At 36.9% G+C, this 15247-nt stretch overlaps 2 protein-coding genes and 1 long non-coding RNA gene across 6 annotated transcripts in view; 2 read left to right on the forward strand and 1 right to left on the reverse strand.

Moving 5' to 3' along the window:
- The window catches only part of SAMD5 (sterile alpha motif domain containing 5), a 201442-nt gene that overhangs the window by 144096 nt on the left and 42099 nt on the right, over positions 1-15247 (forward strand). Inside the window, exon 4 of one of the 2 annotated variants that reach the window (XR_013948106.1) lies at positions 1-15247. This exon is cut by the window's left edge and continues 97725 nt beyond it; it is cut by the window's right edge and continues 7257 nt beyond it. The exons of the other annotated variant lie outside the window; for it this stretch is intronic. The gene's annotated coding sequence lies outside the window, so the exon portion shown is untranslated. 2 annotated transcript variants of the gene reach the window in all.
- Positions 1-15247, forward strand: part of SASH1 (SAM and SH3 domain containing 1) — a gene marked incomplete at its 5' end in the record, with an annotated part of 518822 nt that overhangs the window by 100154 nt on the left and 403421 nt on the right. The window lies entirely within an intron of this gene.
- LOC308191539 overlaps positions 1-15247 on the reverse strand; it is a 63025-nt gene that overhangs the window by 22722 nt on the left and 25056 nt on the right. The window contains exon 2 of the long non-coding RNA XR_013948109.1: positions 1-15247. This exon is cut by the window's left edge and continues 22722 nt beyond it; it is cut by the window's right edge and continues 17177 nt beyond it. This is a non-coding gene — a long non-coding RNA (uncharacterized lncRNA).

The raw sequence follows: 15247 nt of genomic DNA on the forward strand, positions 1-15247 counted from the left end.
ATGCATGATAACTTCAAACACTTACCAGCATTGCCCAAGGACTTCAGTCTCGCGATCAGTAGAAAAGTTGAGAGCACATTTCAGCCATCTCCAAGACAGTTGTCCCAATACAATTTAACAGAAAACAATCCAGATGGACACCAGCTTTACCTGTGTTGGTTGCACTCTTCTTAGGTCAGTGGTAAATGACAATGAAATCTGTATTCTCATTTCCAAAGAGAATTCAATTTCTTAATTGTTAGGAAAAATATTGATCTGATTTTCACTTTATTTTGTTTAATGTACAATTAACATACTATATTTTCTTAATTTCTCTCCAGTCTTGGATTCTGTACAGTCACCATATTCACCAGCACCTTGAGCTGATGGAGTAGCACAACTTGTGCTGGACTCTGGAGTTGCACTGTCATGACGAACATATCAAATTATGAAGGCATACTAAAATGCTCTTCAGTACTGTCTGCTTTGTAGAGCTTCATTTGCATTGGGCTGGGTACACACAAGAGAAGGAATAGTCAGGGATTCTCAAATGAGACTTCTTCTGCCAGTCAGCCAAGAACAAAAATGAGACAGAGGTATTTGGTAAGTTCAGAAGAGGAAGTTATGCCAGGGCAATGTAATTAAAACTAGTCTTGCAGAGGAGACTGCAAAATATTTTTAGAAGATGCTAAAATTTTCCTGTGAATTAACCCTGGTAAGTCAGTCTCAGTGTGTAGTAACCAGAGGTTTTGAGCTGAAACAACTGAAGACAAATCTGTTATGCGACTAACATACCATTTGTGGTGAAGTATACATTCAGGAGAGAGAACTTCAAAGAGAATTAGTCACCACCTTTCAGTTGTGTTAACTTGTAACTGTGTTTGGTCCTCAAATATGTCTGTTCTCACGTGAATGTTCACATAGACTAGGAGAGTACATCACAGTGAAGAAATGGTTGTTGACCACAACAAAAGACCAACAAGACATGCTTAGTGTGAGATCAAACGCTGGCTGTGTGCTCAGTCTCTTTTATGACAGAGCTTGCTTATGTGAGGGACTGTTGCATTCTTGTTTTGTGACTAGATTTTATTTTTCCTGTTCTTTGAGCTTCTATAAACTCAGTCTGTGGAAGTAAAAAAGGTAACTTTGTGTTTATCCATACACCTACCTTCTCCCTACTGTCCACCTTTTTCCAGAGGATGCTCTAGTCATAGTGGCAGACACCTAGTCTACCAGAATTTAGTCCTGCCTGCCATATTTAGCATGCAAACACTCTTGTGGTGTCAGCAGCTCTGGAGACAGTCTAGCAATTAAGCAATTGTTGCCAGAGGATCCAGAGCAACTGTTTCTGAGAAGACAGGAAAAATTTCTAGGCTGCCGTATTCAAGGGCTGTTATTCTTGATCCTGGGCTCATTATTTCAAGAGCTGTGCCTGTAAGCATGAATATTCTCTGCATCTCAAAGGATTATGATGCCTTTGGTGATTTCTTCTCTGTAGCATCTCAGACAGACATCTGTGACTTCCAAAGGCTTGGTGTCAGCATCAGTCATCTCTCCTCAGGCCAGGTAGCTCAGCACTGAAGCTGTTCACATCACTGGCCAAACCTGTAAGTTAGTTCAGTGTTGAAATACCCTCTACTAAACTTCAAGAAAGATACAATATTCAGGTAGTTGCCAGTTCCAATTCCACTTAAAAGAACATGAGGTAGAACTGGCAGATCCAGGCCTTCAAAGGATGGTTTTGTCTCTGTTTCATCTGTCTCTTTGAAAAGAAGCCAGGGTGATCTCTGCTCACAACTCCATCATAGATCTCATATAAAAGAAGTGATATGTTGAGGATTTTTGAGAAGATGAAAAAGAAGATGTTTTCCTTACAGAAACAGATTATCTGTTCTCAGTATTTAGGAGCCCTGTTGGCCTTGGATGGGTTTGTGATATTTTTTCAGATAAACTCCTTTTAAACTGTCCTGTTGCTCCAAATTCTCTCTGAGGAATTGGAGTACATTTGCCCTTTGAACCTCTGTTTTTTCAGTGTCGGTCACTAGAAGGCAAGTTTTTTTTTTTAACAAGGTTTTTAAACAATGCTGCCCCTCCAAACTTATTGGGCCTTCTTTATCAATAGATCAGGTGCTTTGCACTCTTGGTCTGCCTCCTAGGATATGGCTTACTAACTTATCAAAGGAGTTGCAAAGATGGATAACAATTTTTATTACAACAGCATTAGAAAAACTTGTCTGTCAACTAGTACTTACTGTAAGCATGCCAAAGTCATTGGGTACAATGTCACCTTTCCAAGGAGTAGAAAGTACTGCTAGGTCACAGCTAAAGAAGACATCTTGGGTGTTAACATGGAAGGAATGGAGAACACTGAGAACATGTGAAAAGCATTAGCCATACAAATGACACTGTAGCAAGAGGCCACTAAAAGGAACAGTCTGTTTGCTCTCCTACCCCAAATCCATGTTCCCACTTCCATACTTTACGTTGGATCAAGTGATAATATCACTACAAGTTGAGCTGATGTATCTCGTTGATCCAACAGAAAACTTTTCATCTATTTTTCTGTGTTGGCATACAAGATGAGCCATTTGAACTAACTCACCGTGAAGTCGCATAATCACGAAATCTGATGCAAAACAGAGACACGAGAATCCTTGACATGAGAATTCAGAGAAACCGAGTTGTTTCGGCTATAAAATCTATTCAGAGGCAAATATCCGTAAATGAGGTATCCAGTGCTCAAGATCTCAGACTGTAAATATAACTTTCTTTTATGGTCCCTCAAAAAAGAAAAAAAAAAAAAAGTAAAATGTATGTTACTGATATTGTGTGCAAATAATGTGGCTCATACATGAAAAATATAGAACCCATCTATTAAGCCCACTATACAACACATTCTTATATGTAAACATTTTATATTTCATGTGTATGAACGTTATTGCTTGTGGTCATTCAGGATGTTTCTCTTTTCTTTTTAGCTTGGATAAGCTTTCTTTTTTTTTTTTTTTAAGCATGTTTTTTTTGTCCTAGTCATGCAAATGCCGACTCTATCACAGATCAGCTCTAATTTGAACAAGAATCCTAGGCTTATTTTTTTCTATCTGTGTCTGTTAATATTTACCTGAACTAAGTTATGAAGGGACATAATCCTGATACTTTTTTGATGCAACTATTTATTATATAGTCTCTTGTGGTGGTGCTAGTTACTCAAAAATGAGAATATAAATTCATTACAAGGGAGAATGCATTACTTTTTTAATTTTCTCTTTAGAAACTGAAGTCTTATTTCTAAATGTGCTGCAGCTGTTCTGTGATCTTATGAATCAAATGCTAGATTGCTGCTGAAAATGAAATGAAATCAAACACTTTGCTGTTTCCAGTCAACGAGAAATTAAATGAAGTCAGATGGCCCAACCTGTAAATATTCCTACATTTGTCTTTTGAATAAAATAAAGAAAAAGAAAGCAAAACACAAACACAAACATCCTTCTGCTTGGTTTGTCATGCATTTTAAGGCTACACTGCCTTGTAGCCATGTACTTTGTTATAGCATTTTAAGGTTTTTAGCTTTGTTTGTTTTGTTTTGTTTTTCATGAACTTTAAAGATTTAGGAGCAGAAACATGTTTTTTCTCTATTATATATAAGAAGTGAGATGAGAAGAAAAGGGGGTATTTGACATAGATAAATATGCATTTCTAGAAATGTTAGATAGAAAGCATCAACTGAAAAGCCTGTATAAAAAAAAAAATGTTTTTCCCTTTCTGTAGTAGAAACTGAAGATTGTTTGTGGTATGGAAACTATTCAATGACAGTTGTTAACTCCTTATAGTAAACACTGCACATATTTGCTTTTTGCCAGACCACAAGGTGAACTTGGGAAACATTGTATTTCTCTGAGCTTATCTCAAGGAACTTTGTTCATGCTCTGAACTGGGAATGAGAATTGTGTGGGAAGTAGTATCATAATCAAATAATTCTGAAAATAGCTCCAATTGTGTCTCTAGGAAATACTTCTCATTGGCCACATGAGAGCAGCTGTTAAAATATATCAGGAGACTGCCGTCACAAATTGTCATTTTCCAAATGATATCAGTGATGGTCAGTGAAGCAAAAGCAGTAACAAAAGTGAAAGCTTTTTTTCTTCTTTTATTTTGGAAATCTGACAAGGACAGGATGTGCTCTTGCCCATTAGTTTCATGTCATGCATCCCAATTGTAAAGATATGTCCTCATATTCAAATAAATAAATTCTTCCTCTGTGTATACCAGAGGAGTTACCCTTTTTGTTTTCTTTCTGTGGGCCAAAATACTTCCTCTGTGGCTCACTCAGTAATGCCTGCTGAGTAATATGCACGCTACTTTATATGCTTCCTGTTGTGTCCTGCTGAATTGTCTGTTGCTTTAATTATCTGTGCCCCCACGGGATGTCACAGAATGTGCTCCAGCATAGTATGGTGAACGAAGGACTCATTCAGCCTTTCTCTTCCTCTTGACTCTGCTAGGAGATCTGTACTTTCCCTGCCTGCACGATTCCTGTGGCACTTTATTTCTTTGGTGATGTAACCACCATGTGAGGCATATAAGGAAGAGAGTTAAGTTCTAGAATATGGAAAGGACAGATATCACTACAAGTTAAAAAATATAAAATAATCAGGTATTGTTTTGGAGTTTGTTAGAAATGTTTGTTTTAGATTTGAGAGAACCAAAAATTAGGAAAACTTCATGACAATGTGAAAGTGGGAGCATATTTTCAGAGTGTTATGAAGAAATACTAAGGGGAGAAAGGAAGGACTTGACCATGCAGGTGCTGGATAAGAGAAAAGGGATGTTTGAGAAGAACACAGAGTTCTTGTTTTTTAATTATTTTCAAAGTAAGTGGTGTCTTTGCAAGTATAAAATGTAGAAACATTTTGTGAGTGCCCTTTAAATCTCAAATCCATTTCCTGTTATTTGCAGTGACTCTTTTCTCCATTCTCTTGGCTGCTTGTCAGCGTGAAGAAAACCTATGGCAATTATTTCCTGGAGGGATCTGCCTTGGGCTGCAGAATTCTGACATTGTGGTTCTGATCTACTCAATTCTCACTTAAAATCAGAAGGCTTAGGATTTAACTGTAAAGCAGTACCTTTCTGGACAGCTTTTCTACTTTTACATTAAAATTAAAGAAACAATACTTCAGGTAAATGTAGGTTATATTTAAACTTAGATTAAGTTTTAGGTGTACATTACAGGATACCTAAGTATCTTTAGTAGGCTGCCCTAGAAAGTAAAGCATTCAGAATTTGCTAATTTCTGATGATTTTGTGAAACTTTGTATTTCGACAGTATTTCCTCCCATCCGATGTTCTGCGTACCTGCTTCATTTCTAATGCTGCTCTAATATTCATAAATAGGTACGCAGCAGTCCTAAAGCTTCACTGCAGTTAAGTCCTTGGGTTTGGAATAGATCTTGATATTACATATCTTGCGTTGTATTTTCCATATTGTATTGAGTAAGAAAAGAAGCTGTGGAGATGAAAGCCCATTCTCAAATAAACTGTTACAAGCAAAAGTAAAAATATGACATATATTAACATACATTTGCGTACTTACACTATTAGTCTGGCAGAAAGTTATCACAGACTTGGATTCTATGATATGACATGCTCACAGTTTTGTCCACTGTCTACCCAAAGAATTTCACTTGAGAGAAGCTACTAAAGTACATAGCATAGTATCAATACATTGCTACTACTCTAAACTTAATCCATAGCCTATGTTTTTTCCTCTTTTTTAGTTTTAGTTTTGAGACATACTGCTATGAAGCACCATCTGTGTCATTTTCAAGACTTTTAGCTCAGTTCTTTTGTAAATTCTTAAGGTACAGGCAGGAACTCTTAGTTTGTTTATGACTTTGTAACTGTTCAAGGTGTTGGATCTTTCAGAATCTGCTTCTAGTGAAGCTTTTACAAGAAACATTACTTGAATGATAATAGCAATAATTATAGTGCTTAAAATGTGCATTTTTAGTGAAAACATACAAAATTATGGTTTAGCAATGATTATTTTATAATAGCCCCTAATTATATTATCATTTGCAAAAACAAGGTGGTGCTTATACTTGCAGCAATTTGAAAACTAATTTTTTTTTTGGTATAATAGCCTGATTAGATTATGACGAAGTTGACCCCAGCAGAGCATCTAACCTGGAGCAAACTTCAGCATGGCACAGCTGAGTAAATGTGGAAAGGAAGGCAGGCAGGTGTGCTCAGGTGCAGGCTGTGGCATGTCAAAGTCTGTTTGGAATTCAGAGTTCTCCTTCCAGTAGTGATACTCACTGTGTACTTAAAGTAGGAGCATGTTCATCCTGGTCAATTTGAGAATTACTGTAATTTTCTTTTCCTATGCTTGGTAAATGGCTTTACAGCACAAAAATAATGTAACATGATGCTGTTGTTGTTTCGAGGAAGATTTTTGGTCCCTGAAAGACGTGACTGACTGCCATTGAATAAATCCCACACTATTGTTAAAAGAACCGAGTGCTGAAAAAGTGTTACTCGTCTGTCCTCACAGCATCATTTGAATTCTTGTTGTTAAATTTGAGTAATGCAATAATGCTATTAAGACCATGTCTGTGAAGACATGTTTGGAGAATAATAATGGTCTATAAGCTAAGAGTCCTCTTCTTTTTGCAATCCTTTATCTGATGTCTTTTCCGGGGCTGTTAAAATTCACCTGCACATTCATAAACAAGGTCTCTGCTGACCTACGTAGTGTCTAAGAGGAGCTCTTTGGCAGTAACCTTCTTACTGTGTGGTTTTTGTATTGTTGTGTTTTTTGATATAAACCCTGATATAGTATACATATGTGCATGCACAGACACACAAGGGAGGAAGTAGCATGAATATACGTGATAGGGGATTTCTTGGATAGAAACAAAGTCTAGAGAGATTTTAATTGCTAGTATAATGTAGGTGTCCAAACACAGTGTGGTGGAGTGACTGTGTCAGTGTGTCATTGCAGCTTCCAAAGCTCCTGTTGTTTCTGTGAAACTATAAAGGATACTGCAGTGTAACAAAAAATAGTGCAGTGCAAATAGATGATGGCCCTGCCAGTTTTAAGAAAGGATCCTGTAAAAGCTGGGATAAATTTTTGATGAACTTGCTGTAAGAATGAAGAGGTAGTTTGCTATTTATTTTTGAAATTCCGTCCAAATTTAGCTATGCTTGATTATAGTTTTACCTAAGAATGGACTAGAGGCCTAGAAATTCATAGATATTATGAAAGTTTTGGTAAGTCACCTAGTTCTTCTGTCTGCCACTGCACCATTGTTCTCCACAGGCAATTTTCCAGTGGATTGTTTAATTTGTTTTTAAAACAAGCCTCAAGAAATTGTGCTTTTACTGTTTCCTATGGGAAAATGATGTTGAATGAGTCTCAGGAGAGCCACATATATATTTTTTTTTCAATTATATACAATGTCATCAGAACTTTATCATCCAGATAAAACACAAGCAGAAAAAAAAAATATATATATATATATATATATTTGTTCAGCCAACTTCTGGCATTGTGGTGATGTGTTCTTTTTCATAATACAAGTTTTCTGCCTCAGTGCACAGTAGCTGCCTATACTGCTGTGTTCTAGAGGACACTTGCTAGGTGACAGATTTATACAATACAGTCATAATTTACAGTTGTTAATATGAAGATGTTTTATCAATTACCTAAGCAAAAATGCCCTGCAGAATTTATATCTTTTCATTATTAAAAAGTGGGGACTATCTTAAATTAGTTATTGGAAATAAAGAATTCAGCAACAGAAATTAATCACTGTCACTTCCTTGTGCATGTCGTTTGGATGCTAGGCTGTGTAGAACATTTGTTTGGAAAAAGGAGAAGTGTTATTATGATACCCTTAATAGAAACAGACAATCAAACAAATCTTAATTTGAAAAGGTTTTTGCAGTCATAAATCATAATGGCACTGTGTTCTAATGGAGGAAAAACATCTTCATAACTGTATGACCTTGATGCAGAGGGCCACATTCTGGGAGGGATATGCTCTCATCCAACACTTTTATTTTTCTGTTTCAAAGATAAATGACATTTTTGTCAAAACACAATGTTAAAGACATGCATTCTAGCTCCTGGTAAAATCATATTGTATTTATCCTTACATTTTGCAACAATTAAATATATATTTCCCTGGTGTGTTTGTTAAGATTCTCTCTCTCAGTTAATAGATACATTAGGTAATTTGCAATGTCACTGAAGCTAGCACAAATTAAAGATCAATGTATATTTAACACAGATACAAAGACCAACGGTCAGGTAACTCTTGGATTGTTAGGGTCATGAGTATGTGGGCTGAGCAGAATGAATTAAAACAAACAAGCAAACAAAAAACTCCAAAAGGAAAAATGTGGAACTTAGGCTGCAAAAATTTGACTTGTAGGTATAATAGAAAGTAATATATTTTGTGGTCATCCGAGGGACCCAGACTAAAGCTCACAGTGCAGTATTATGGTGTGGAGGTACCACCTGCCCTCAAGAAGCAAAACAGTCCAGCTTGTGTGGCAGCAGAGCCTACCTGGCATGTCTATGTTTGAGGTCACAATGTCATTTAGCTGCCTATTTAGGCAATCTGCTCATATTATCTGGAGAGGTTTTATTTTTGAATACATATGTATGTAAAAGATAATAATCACATCTCATTTCCACTGAAGGGGCGAGAGGATAGTGGAATATTTAGCATATTAAGGGCTAAGATGATGAAGATACCTATCTTCAGCCTAAGAAGAAATTAGTATACATTTAAACTAATAAAGACCTGGATAGCAAATTAAAACAGATGAACTGTAGTTACTTGTGTAGTTTCCTGTATTCTTTATTTGTAAAAGCTGCCATTATCTCAAGTATTATTGTCAGTGGGAGGCAACTAACATAGCTGAAAAAAGATGAGGGAGCTATTTTGTGAATTTATACAGCTGATGTAACGTATAGTTGGCATAGTTTACCTAATTGATGTAACTGACATTGGCCTACAAGGTCTGTCTCTGTCCCTCTGGCGTATCTTTGAGATGCATCGAGACTGCTGCTTATTGCCTGTTTAGTGTATATTTGTTTAGAAAGAGGTGATCTTCTTGCCAAAGACCAGAGTTAAGTGTATGAAGGGTGTGTGGCATAAAGACAGGAGAGAGGGATGTTAAACTGATAGGCCATAGAGCTGAACCTATGTCTGTGAAGGCCATCCCCATACCTGAACCAAACCTAGTCAGCTCAAGCTGTTGAATGGTTGTATTTTTCATATTCACCACTGTATCTTAACAAGTAAGATTTGATCTATATCTTCAGAAAAGAAAATAAAAAATTGTCACTACCTAAGCAATGAAGGGCATAGCATAAGATTAGTGATAATATTCCATGGTAAAGAATTGTCTTCTATCAATGTATGAACTTGTGCTGTGTCTGCTTTACATCATTAGTGTGCATGTCTGTTGACCCTCTGTGTAATGGGATGCACTTCCTACAGATTTTCTTAAACCAGGATTTTTGGAATGACATTTTGGAGTAATTCTTATGTGACATGTTTTCTACTGTAAAATGAAACAGTCCCATAATAAACAGCTCAGCAGTATCACATAATTTCTTCAGGTCACCTTTAAAGACAAACATGGTGTTCCTACTGTGCTACACGCCCCCAACAAACTGCTTCCTTAGCAGGAGCTCTGTTGTTTTATTGATAGCGCAACTAACTACAGATAAATCCTCTGATTTTGATAAGTCCCCTGTTACCTTCCTGATACAAGGCATCTCCTACTGTGCTTCATAACTATCATCAAAATACGAACTGTGAAAACAACACTAACCATGAATCTTCCTTTCAGAATCCAGTTTTTGAAATACAAATCTTACAATAAATTAGTAGATGAATGAAATTAATATACACTCTAGCAGTGAGAGAGATTTTTCACTAATTAAGGAAATTTGGTAAGTTGGAAAGAATTCAGCTTTGCTCTTTTGATAATGGGTCATTTAAATTACTGTGCAGTATGTGATTCGGAAGACATCCACAATTACAGATCTACAGAGTAGAAGACTGATGATTTTGTATGTGTATTATCCAGCTTATCCATGCTGTACACAGGATCACACTGTGGTCTAGGAGTGTGTTTCTTTTTCCTCACAGAGAAGATCACACTCACAAGGTTTCAGCACCCATGCAGAATGGACAATTCTGAGAATTTGCCGTCTTGGTTATATGTCTCAGGTATCTGTCAAAGCTTTTAGAGCTTTGTTTTAACAAATCTCTTTTTGGCGGGATGTATTTCAGTTGCATGTTTTCTCACACTGCCTAAAGCACATTGAATGTGTTTCGTATCCTACCCGCTTTTCATGTGACCCTGTTGGAGGGATTTTAATACTATGATAATAACTGAATAGCCTCCCAGGTTGCTCCTCCAGGAGCTGTTCAGCTGTACTGCAGTATGTACTCAGTAGGTGTAACAACTTGCAGGTCAGAAATACCTTAAGGAAATTAATGGGGCTTTAATCCAGTCTTGGTAACAGCAACTTTATGTATTAAAAAGGCTGGTTAAGCCTCTGAAATAGCTGTGTTATTTTAAGAAAAATCTATAAGGGTGGAGGCTGTGGATTTTGTATAAAACTGGTCCTTTGGTGTTTTTTTTTTTCTTTTTTTTTTTTTTTTTCGGGTTTTATATGTAACCGTTAGGTAATAAAGGTGACATTTGATAGAATGCAAGCATTGCTTTTCCCGGTATTGCTTATGGAAGAATCTCAAACAATTTGAATAAGTTTGCAGAAAATCTGGAGGATCGTTCGTTCAGTCATTGAACACATTGACTCCATAAACCAGTCTAGGCCAACTGAAAAGAAATTTTCTCTGCTTCTTTCAGTCTGACTACAAGAGCTGCATTTTCTCTGATATTTCTGTCATATGGAGTTCATATAAAAAGAAAATGCTGATGAGAGAAAAACTGTTAACTGACTTTTTCTAAGCTCAAAAACAGTGGTCAGTTTGACTGTGATTAGGGTTTTGGTTAAAGAATCAGTGGCACAAGAACGTAGTTTCTGTTGTCAAAACTGTTTTTCCTGTTCACCTGATTTTGTATTATTACTGGATGTTATGTGTCACAAAGATCTAAGGAGCAAGGTGTTATACTGCTCATATCCCCATATCCATATAAATAGACAAATGAATATATGTATATGTGCATATATACATATATATACACAAAATGACCCAATTTTTCTTTAAGAGCCCAGATCTGTATTTTGTACCTGACTGATAAAATGTGGCAAAATGAATTTATTTAGAGAGAAATAAGGTAGCATTCCCTGATTATGGCTATAATTAAAGCATCAGGATTCTGTATGAGGAGTGGACATGTGCCCAAATCTCGAAATATGGGATAAAAGCTTGAGTTGGTGTACATGCAGTTTGTGTTTCCTATGCTCTGAGAGTTAAAGAAGTGAGAAAAGAGGGGGAAAAAAAAAATATAGTGTAAACCAAGAGGCACTGAAGCTTGTTGAAGAATTTTTTTTTTTTTTTAATTATCGTTAATGAGGTGCTGCTCTAGTGAGGCACAGGAGATTGGACCTGCTACTTTGGTTACTTTTTAACGGTAAAGGGTACAACATAGAAGAGTTGTGAAATGCTAGTTTTTTTAAAGTCTTATTTTGTAAGTGATCGATAAAAAACAAGGCAGTCTCTTTCAAAACTAGGGGAGCACACTGTCATTGCAATCATATTACTTTTTCAGTAAAACTAGCAATGTTGGTTTAGGGCCCAAGGCTATGAAGTATCAAAGTTAAAATGGATTTTGTGTCCTCAGAAAACTTGCAAGAATCTTTCCAACTGTGTGGTATTTAAAACTGAAATTTTCCTTTGTCTCTAAGGAAGAGAGCAGAGAAAGAGGCTTTCATTGTGCACTGCTCTAAAAGCATTTTTCTCCAAATTCCACACACATTTATGTTTTGATGGAACAAATGTATTATGATTTGATTATAGATAAGAAGCATATGGATAGCATATGCTAATGAGGACCTACTTCTAGACTATTTTCTGCTAGGCAGAAAATTATCAAATGTATATCCAGTTCAGAGAGTGTCTGAAGTTATCACATCCTGGAGTTCAACACATACTGCAAACAGACGACATCCAAAACAGATGGCTATCCAAATATATCTATACTCTCTCTTCCTTGAACACATACATTCTAAATTTTCAAGGGTCTTGGCTCTAACTATAAAGACGTCTTTGATACACAATAATATACGAATGTTACGGAAGCCACTTATAGGCTGTCTGAAAGTGACTTGTCACTTTACAAATGCAGTACAGATTGTTAATTGTTTGCAGAGGGTGCTATTTACCGTAATAATTTCTGGACCAGGTAATGATCTCTTACAAATTGTGTGATGTTTTGGATATTACACCATGCTCCAATGCATTTGGACTTACCACCAAATTTATACAAGAGTAAAGTTTCCATTATTTGCAGAAGTGATTTTGATGTGTACTATAGGAGCTGACCAAATAAATAATTGAACATGGCATTTTTTCCTCATGTCCTCTGCTACTGGCACATTTCTATATTCTGACAATTAGAAAACTGTGCCCTTAGCTACTGCTGAGAAAATACAAACATGTTTACAAGCATCTTCATTTCCACCAGCCTTAATGTGATGTACACTTAATTCAATCATGTAAGCTTTTACACTGGTAATACTGTACTGGTAACTTGTGATGTAGAGAATGGAATTTTATTTTTTGCTTTTCAGATGCTTGATGATTTTGCTCCATTACTTTTTTTTTTTTTTTTTTCCCTATAGTTACCTAGGTTGTACAGATTATTGTAGCTTTAGTTCTGTAACCCAGGTCTCCTTGGGGTTTTTGCCTCAAGGCAAACCATAACTGTCAAGACTTCTTGTTTAAATTAGCTTGTTTAGAGCGTGTAGCAGGCAGAGACTGAGTAATGAAATCCATACCCTGACTGTACAAAAAGACTGTATATTATTTTTTGGAATAGTTGTAGAAAGGTCTGAAGCATCAGTTCCAGTCTCGTGAGTAGTCCTACTTGCAAACTAGACCAAAAAATGACCCAGAGAACAGCCTGGTTTCTGAAGGAGGAAACTAGAGGTACAGATTATAAGCTTGTATTTAATTCTTTGCTTTTTACAGTTAAAGTCTTAAATACATGTCACACAGCAGTCAGCTGCAAAAATGTTGAGAACAACCTCATAACTTCCTGCTCCTGCTGGACAGTTTCATCAACAGGCTGTATGAGTATTCCTCAGCCAGGGCAAACTTAAGTGGGTTAATTTTTTACTGTCATGGAAATGTGTCTCTGGCCGAGCTGCTGGATTTCATTTTAAGTGGCTTAAGAATGCAGGTCAGTGCAGTAACCTCGAAGCAGCATGGCAGTGACACAGAACTGCAGAAGAACAGTATCTTAAATTACTGTAGGTGCTTGCTAGGCAGAATGTATAGCTGATCTCTAAAATCTATATTTGTTTAATGACGACAAAGACTTATGACAGCCTTTGCCTGAGTGACAGTACATAGTTTAATATATCTTAGCTTAAAATGTTTTAAAAATTGGGTCTTTGAATATGGGCTTGATTTTTCTTTTCCATTTTTTAAAGAAGGGTTAGTTTCTGAAATTACATTGTCTGTTTCTTTGCCTGTATTATTAGGTTAGTGTATATGCATTCCCTCAGAAATCTAGTCACTCCAGAATGAGGAGGATATTACGCACTTTGAAAATTGTTTTCCTTGACAGCTGATGTGTAGTTTTTCATAGGCAAGAGTGATGTCGTGATTATTATGGCTTATTTAGAAGTATAGTAGAACATGAAGAATGTAAAGAAATTGGATGGACTTTTTTTAAAACAGAAACACAACCTTAAGAAAGCTTTTTCTGACCACACCAATGTGCTGCCGAGTTACTGGCTTCTGACTAACTGAGAAGACTGATATAGGGATTCTTCTTTGTCACTGCTTCTTCTAGAAAGTGTCTTTAGATTTTTTATATATATATATATATATATATAAAAAATACATATACATATATATATACATATAAAATATTTTCCTGGACAATTAGCAGCTCTGCAGAGAAGGAGATAATGGAAGAGGATAGTGGATGCTACCCATCTGCAAAGTTCCCAGTAAAACATCCACAGTCACATTTGAGTAAGGAGATGTATCAGGTAATTGTAAGAAGGCAGAAAGTTCAACGCTTTCCTTAGAAACTTTTGAATCTTAGCTCAAGAAAACAACATTCTGAACAGAAGCCTTCAGTAATAAGAAAAAGTAACATCCTGTTGTAATCAGGACCTGCCAGGAGGGTAAATTTCCATTTTATTTTAAGGGCTCAGCTCTGCATTACAGCCTTCCCTTTGCAGTGTCATCTTCACTAGCTGTTGTGGTAGGTGAAAGCAACAGTTTTGTAGCTGATGCTTGACAGTTAGAGGAGTGACAGGCACTAAGGTGTCACTGTGCAATCAAGGACCTTTGATTGAAAGACATTTCCCTATTACAGTGGTGGTTTCTCATCCTTTAATCACTCTGTAGAAAATAAAGGGAAATATAGGGTGTGTATGTGTGTAGGGAATACAGAGAAGGCAAGGCCCTGAACATCCCCAGTAAGAAATATATGCAGTTAGCGAGGACCACATAGGCAGACTTGGCTCTGTAGCCCAATGAAATTTGTCAGCAAAGGGACCAAGGGACCACTGCCACACAGGGAGTATACTGTTGTCATGTCTTTCTCACTCTGATAACTCTCCAAGATATTTTGTTCCTACAAGGTCGTTACAAAGTCAAGAAACATGATTGCTGGGACTCAATTCTTTGCCTGTTTGCTACATTTCTCCTCTGCTGAAAGGGGATAATGTAGGGCAAGGACCCATTCCTTGGCCCTTAGCTTGAGTGGCAGAACACAGTTTGAAGTCATACAGCTAACATGTTCCTCCAGAAAATATCATGGCCTCATTGATAAACCCTTTTTGGAACAGTCCCTGGGCTCTTCTGCAACCAAGCTGTTGCTCAGTTGCACCAGTGCTAGCTCAGCTGGCGTGAGCCAAAAGCACCAGGCAAGGCGTTAACTAACACTTGGTGGTGGGTACTCTTAGTGGAGCTGCAGAGGACTGATCCCCCCTGTTTCTGGGATGCCAGAAGTGATAATGCATTTGAGAGCACCAGATCACAAGTCAAGATCATCAGGCAGTAGATGAGCTTAGTGGGCTTTAGACCACGTGGGA

This window comes from Anser brachyrhynchus (genome assembly GCF_964034855.1).
Source record: "Anser brachyrhynchus genome assembly, chromosome: 3".
In the NCBI taxonomy this organism is placed as follows: domain Eukaryota; kingdom Metazoa; phylum Chordata; class Aves; order Anseriformes; family Anatidae; genus Anser; species Anser brachyrhynchus.